The following is a 6,754-nucleotide window of genomic DNA, read 5'->3' as shown; positions in this document are numbered from 1 at the left end:
TTTGTGTTCTGGTGGAGTAAAGGGAAGTAAATTTTTGGGTTGTAACGACCATCAAACGGACCAAAAACCGGTTCGAGCGCATCAGGGAAGTAAAGTTTTAAGTTTAACTTAACCTCCAGGTACTCCTTGCTCCGTGAAGCCCGCCAAACCAGCCCAAACCACAGCAAAAAATACAAGAAAGTAAAATTTTTTACAAGGATAGTCATGGACTTCCTCTCAGTGAGCTTGTTTAAGTCTCTAGCTTGACTCCTCACATTATCAAGAAGAAAATGAACTGTAGAGAGGGTCAGCATAAGCCTCTCTGATACCATCATGATATTCAGCGTCCTCCCTGGAGAGGTCTGCAGCAGAATACTCAATCCCCCTTTCTTCAAAATAGGCTTCCTTCTCTTCTGGAGGATAATCTGTATCTTGAGACCATCTTGAAGTGAATTCTTTTCTCGGGACAGTGTTAATCCCGCCTTTAGGTTGAGCTTCCTTCTGCATCCGATTCAGCTTACTCCTAAGTTCCTCAATGGTGTGGGCTAGCTTCTCTATAGTTTCATCCTGCTTATCAGACCTCTTTCTAAGTTCTTTCACTCTTTCAGTCTCATATCCTTCTCCTGAGATCGCTCTATCATTTCTAGAGGTTCTTCCATCTTCGGTTGACCCTTGTGGAGTTTTGTTGATGCCAAACTGCAACTTGATATGCTTTCCAAGGTTGAGACTTATTTTCCCTTCCCTGACATCTATCACTGCTCCCACTGACGCTAAAAAGGGTCTTCCCAGTATTAAGGGATCCTTATGCTCTACTTCCATATCCAGCACCACGAAGTCTGTAGGCACTTCTACGCCATTAATCATGACTGGTAGGTCTTTCAGCATGCCGAACGGTTTTCTAGAAGACCTATCCGCAAGGATCAAAGTCAGCTCACAAGGTTTATATTGAATGAACTCTAACCTTCTTGCCACAGAGAGTGGCATCAAGCTAACAGAGGCTCCGAGATCGCACAGACAATCGCTGAAAGCAAATTCCCCAATGGAACATGGTAGAGTGGAAAGATCCAGNGATCTTTTAACCTTCTCTTGAACAATCCTCTTATCAGCAGCTCGAAATGGGAGTGGCATCACTTTCATCATCCGAATCGTGATACATCTTGATCCTTTCTAGTATCAAATTTCTACATCTTTGTGAGGATCAGGAATCAGGTTAAGAACTTCCATTAGTGGAATCACTGTTTCAATCTCGTCCAACTGCTTCGCTGAATAGACTGGATCTCTCCATCCATGCTTTCCTGAATGTCCACTTTTAGACACGTGAGGGTAGTGGAGTAGGTTTGAATCGTTTTACCATTCTCTCGATTATGGCGGCCTTCTCTTCCGAGATGGATTGAGTGAGATGGCGAGAACCAGCGGAATGGTTGAATTCAACAACAGAGACTTCAACCTGAGTAGAAGCCTCTCCTTCTTGAACATCACTGTCCCTAGTGATGAAATCAGGGTCAGGTCGAGTTGGCAGTTCTCGATCCTGGCAGATGGTGATGGCGTGAGCGGTTGCATACTCTTTTGGATTCTGTATGGACTTCCCTGGAAGTCCTGTAACTTTTGGTGTAGAGGTAGATGCTGATTGGCCTTCCAAGTATCTGAGTTTGGTATTCAATGCCTCCACTTTGGCATTCAGGTCATTGTAGCTGCAGTCCAGCTTATGGTGCAATTCATATAATTTCTTAGCCATTTCCATTGAGCTAGATGATTGTCCCTGTAGCAGCTGCTGGACCATCTGTTTCATTTCAGCATCACGAGCAGCAGGACCTTGGTTTTGCTGAGGTGCAAACCCAGGTGGTGGTGGTTGCTGGTAGTTCCCCTGGAATTGCTGCTTGGGAACGAAACCTTGGTTGCAGGGAACAAAAGGTTTGTTCTGACTTTGTTGTTGCTGCGGAGGATACACCTGATCCTGAGGATTAGCAACGTTTGTGCTGCGGTAGGAGAGGTTGGGATTGTCGGTTTTGAAGTTGTTGTATCCTTTGTAGCCACCCTGGTTGTTGTTGATGTAGCTTACTTCTTCCAACTGGTTACCCTCCCCATCTTGGACTTCATACTGCTCGTCATCAACAAGGAAGTGCACATGCTTATGCTGGCTAAGAAGAATCCTGTCCAGCTTGTCATTCAGCGCTTTGATATCCTTCCTGTGTTTGTCATCAGAGTCAGCTGTGCCTCTGACGGTCCTATCACAGTCCTCGTTGTAATTACCATCTGATTGAGCCAAGTTCTCAACCAATTCCCAGCCTTCTTCAACATCCTTGTTCTGGAAATTCCCATTGCTAGCGGTATCCAGAAGCATTCTGATGCGTGGTAGGACTCCTCTGTAAAGAGTGCTGAGAAGAGAGGCTTTAGTAAAGCCATGATGAGGGCATTGGTTGGTGTAACCCTTGAAACGCTCCCATGCTTCACAGAAGCTTTCACCAGTCTTCTGTGAGAAACCAGAAATCTCATTTCTGAGTCTTGCAGTTCTGGGATTGGAGAAGAACTTTGACAGAAAAGCTTTCTTACAATCATCCCAGGTGGTGATTGAGTCATGGGGCAGATTCTTCTCCCAGATATGTGCTTTGTCGCCCAACGAGAATGGGAACAAACGGAGCTTGAATCCGTCTTCACTGACACCGTTGATCTTCGTTAGGTTGCAGAGCCTATCGAATTCATCAAGGTGGTCGAGTGGATCCTCCATTGGCAAACCATGGAATTTGTTCCCCTGAATCATCGAGATGAGACCACTCTTAATCTCGAAGTTGTTATTCTGGATAGCAGGAGGTGCGATTCCCTTCCTCTGACGGTGATCACGTGGTGCATCTCCAACACCAATGTTGGCATGGCCATTTTGTTGATTCTGTTCTTCAGCCATAACGAGTGGTTGCTGAGGTACAGTGTTGACTGTGGTTCTCCTTTTTCTGATTTCGCGGGCTGTGCGGTTGATGTTGTCGTTGAAAAGGAGGTTCTGGTTGCCTGTTGATCGAGTTCGCATACAGTAGAGGTGTACCTGGATCAAGAAGACAACAAGAAAAACACACAGTTAGTAGTTAAAAAGAAAATTAAAAAAGAACTTGATCTAAGCAAGTCTGAAATCTTAAATGTAACAAACAAACACCCAATTGGCAACGGCGCCAAATTGATAGTAGGCTTTTAAGTCAATTATCCTAAAACACCAATCATGTCGTTGTAGTATTTTAGGTTATCAATCCAAATGGGTGTGATGCTAACAATCAAGATGTGATCAGAAGTCACTAAGTCAAGCCAAGCATAACAGGTTTTGGTGTGTTCTAGCAGTCCTAAATGAACATGCAGAAAACAGAAAATCAAACAGAAACAGTGAAACACTCGACCAACACAGCTCTTTGTAGAGCACTGGGTGAGGTCGAGTGACAGGTCGAGTAACACACAGAAAATGAAATAGGGATACTCGACTGCACAGTCTGTTGCCAGACAACTGGGTGGTCGAGTACAAGGTCGAGTAACAGTAAAGAATTGCAGAAACTAAGCAACAGATGACAGGATGCAGTAAACAGCAGTAGAGTAAACTATAAAATCAATCAGACAAAGAATTCCTAAGGATGGGGTAATTGAGTAGTTTCGTTTCCATCAGTTTACAGGTGATTGACATGCTGAATAAATTAACTCTAGACAACAAGTTCATTAACCAAATCTAAGTGCCACCGCAACAGAGACTCTCAAGCTAACCTAGTCTCAGACTCAAATCACCATTGACGAGAGCTAACCTAACAGGCATTACAAATCAACAAGTTAAAGCCAAAACGCTCCCTGCAACCAATACCTTGGTACAGGGTCACGAATCTCTAGAATCAGTGGTTCAGACATTTCATCGAACACCTTTTGGGCGCGGAAATGTCTGGGCTCAAATTCCAGTTGATCAGAAAGCAATAGGCATTAAGAACAACTAATCCAGAAGGGATCTATCAATCAATACTCAATCACCTAGCATACTGAAAATTCTATACTACTCTAACCCATCCTCAGAAACCTATTCACTACTCAGACATCATAAGAGAAAGCATAAACGTTGAACAGGTTGAAGACATGATAACAGCAGTGTAACATCAGTATGATAACAGAATGAACAACAGTAAACGAAAATCAAGAACAGAAACTGAATACTGAATACTGAATAGATAAATAGAAATCCGGATTACAAAAAGTCTAGAACACAAGGTCCGCGGAAATAAAACTAGGTAAAAAACTTCTTGTCCTGCGAAAATGAGAAGTACATGCTACTTATAGCCAAATATCCGAAACTCTAATACTCAAAACGACGAAGTATTTGGACGGGTTAAGAACTGTACTCGACCCAGGTGGTCGAGTGAGAGGTCGAGTGAATAGCTGGAGTCTTCTTTTCTTCCTTGTGCTCGAGTGTCTGGTTGAGTGCGGAATGAAGAAGGCTCTGAAGCTTGTCATCGAGTATGCAGTCGAGTGGTGTGATGGCGATACTCGACCTCTAGGTAGAGTGAAGAGGTCGAGTGGTTGTCTGGTGATGGAGGTGAAGACACTCGACCTCATGGTCGAGTGAAGCGATCGAGTGATGGAGACGAGGGCACTCGACCTCGGGGTCGAGTGGTGAAGTGAAGTAGTGATGTCCTCTACTCGACCTGGTGGTCGAGTGGTCTCTTGAGATCTTGAAGCTCCTACTCGACCTTTGGGTCGAGTGGTTTGTCATGATCAGGTCCGCTTCTTCCAGATAGCTCGTCAACAGCTCCAAATCACCTGAAATCAACGCAAATATGCAACATGCATGCAAAACTATCCTAAACATGCAAAGTGATGACAAATGATGTGAAATTTTATAAAACAGTGATGATATGATGCTAAAGTGATGACAAATGGATGCTCAAAACATGCAAAATACACACTTATCACAAACACAGATCAATATCCTCACAAGTCAAAGACTGCTTGAACTGAACAAGACACACAATAAAACTCTAACTTATGATTTGAACGACTCTAAAAGACATGAAAGGATGCTGAAACACTTACCAATTCATCTTGGATTTCTTGATAAGACTTTGGCCCAAAGTAGTGGATGTGTGGACCGAGATCATTACGGTCAGAGAGCCGAGCTTTAGAATAGGTCTGACTCCTTTTCTGGGCTTCTTCTATGTCCCAGTAAGCACACATTGTTCCCCACAGAGTTTCTCCAATCCATGGAGGCTGCTCTCGAGTTCTCCTTGCGGTGCAAACCATGTCCTTCAAGCGCCTCTTGATGATCTCATTGAAGTAATATTGGACAGTCCCTATGATTAAGGGATCCCAGTGGTGAGTTTTATACAAAAAAAGAAGAAGTTAGTGAACTGAACTTGAGCAGACAATAAAACAAAGACTGAACAAAGCAAAGAGTCAGGAAGCTTACCGCGAACTCTAAAAACAGTCTCTCTCTTTTAGCCAATGGCACAGAGGACCATTTATAGTAAGGAGCATTGAACTTTTGAGTAAAGATCCTTGTGATCTTTCTAACCAGTTTAGATCCTCTGTCGCGAGTAAACCTCCAAGCACATGCAACAATGAAAGAAGTAAACATGTTAAAAAATCAAAACACAACAACAGCTATGAGAACAGACTATAGAACTGAGGGAGATTCACAAGTCTACTATGTTACACACTACACAGGCAGAACTGAGGCAGATTCACAATAGAACATACACTATAGAACTGAACAAGAGCACACAACAGTATAGAACACAATTAATAAGAAATGAGTATGAGTTCAAAAGTCAAAAGCACACAACAAAATATAACACAACTAAGTTCAAAAGTCAACTATGTTCAATAATAGATCATGAGTTGCAACAGAACACAGTAGAGAAGAGAACATACTATAGAACATAACAAGAGCATGAGTAGCAACAGAACACAATTAACAGACATCAAAGTCAATTTCCACAATAGAACATCAAGAGAACACGATTAACAAGAGACTCGATTAACAAGAGAACACGATTCACAAGTATAGAACTGAACAAGGACACACGAGTATTCACAAGAGTACACATGAGTATTCACAAGTATTCACAAGAGCACACACGAGTATTCATAAGTATTCACAAGAGCACACACGAGTATTCAAATCGAAGCAAAGACAAGTATTCACAAGTATTCACAAGAACACACACGAGTATTCACAAGAGCACACACGAGTATTCACAAGGCTACTATGTTACACAACACATAACAAACATCCAACAAAACCCATCATTCACAACTATCTTCCAGGATTCACAAGTCTACTTACACTACAAAGGCAGATAACACGAAAACAAATTAAAGGAAGATAGACTTACCACACGGTTTTTGGCCTAGGAATTGGAGACAATACACAAGTCCACTGCTCCCTGTTTGGCACTGAGAGAATATCTTGCAGAGCCACCGCCGAGTCTTCTTGAAGCTCCCGCAATGTCCCAGGAGCTTCCTCTCGGAAGCCGCCCCCTTGAGACGAAGGGTGGCTGTTAGCTGGATTGTCAGTATCCGGCGACTCAGGATCTTGCTGAGCAGGCTCTTTCGGCGGTGGATTGAAGTGTACCTCTTAGATCGAGGCGAGCACCACACCCTGAGGGTGAGTGTTGGGGTCTGGAACAGTGTTGTAACGGGGGATGTCCGTACCTGGGGGGTGACGTTGACAACAAAAACTTGAGGTGGTGGGTGCTGGGACTTGACGCCGGCGCGGGGGGAATGGTTTGTTGGGGAGACCTAGGTTAGGGGCCTGAACCCCGCT

The 6,754-nt window shown here is 43.5% G+C and overlaps 3 pseudogenes across 3 annotated transcripts in view; all 3 read right to left on the bottom strand.

Annotated features, from left to right (window-relative positions):
* Nucleotides 1-44, bottom strand: part of AT5G29574 — a pseudogene marked incomplete at its 5' end in the record, with an annotated part of 4,964 nt that extends 4,920 nt beyond the window's left edge. The window contains one exon of the mRNA in view: nucleotides 1-44. This exon is cut by the window's left edge and continues 4,920 nt beyond it. The product of the transcript in view is annotated as an uncharacterized protein (mRNA).
* A 217-nt stretch (nucleotides 45-261) lies between these two features.
* On the bottom strand, nucleotides 262-2,998 carry AT5G29571 (annotated as a pseudogene; the record flags this gene model as incomplete). The annotated part of the gene is made up of 1 exon: nucleotides 262-2,998.
* A 1,485-nt stretch (nucleotides 2,999-4,483) lies between these two features.
* AT5G29568 lies at nucleotides 4,484-5,486 on the bottom strand (annotated as a pseudogene; the record flags this gene model as incomplete). Its single annotated transcript has 1 exon — nucleotides 4,484-5,486.
* Between the last annotated feature and the right edge of the window lie 1,268 nt (nucleotides 5,487-6,754).

This window comes from Arabidopsis thaliana, chromosome 5, assembly GCF_000001735.4.
Source record: "Arabidopsis thaliana chromosome 5, partial sequence".
NCBI classification, from domain to species: Eukaryota; Viridiplantae; Streptophyta; class Magnoliopsida; order Brassicales; family Brassicaceae; genus Arabidopsis; species Arabidopsis thaliana.
The sequence above is the reverse complement of the archived record's forward strand: the minus strand, read 5'-3'. Positions and strand labels throughout refer to the sequence as shown.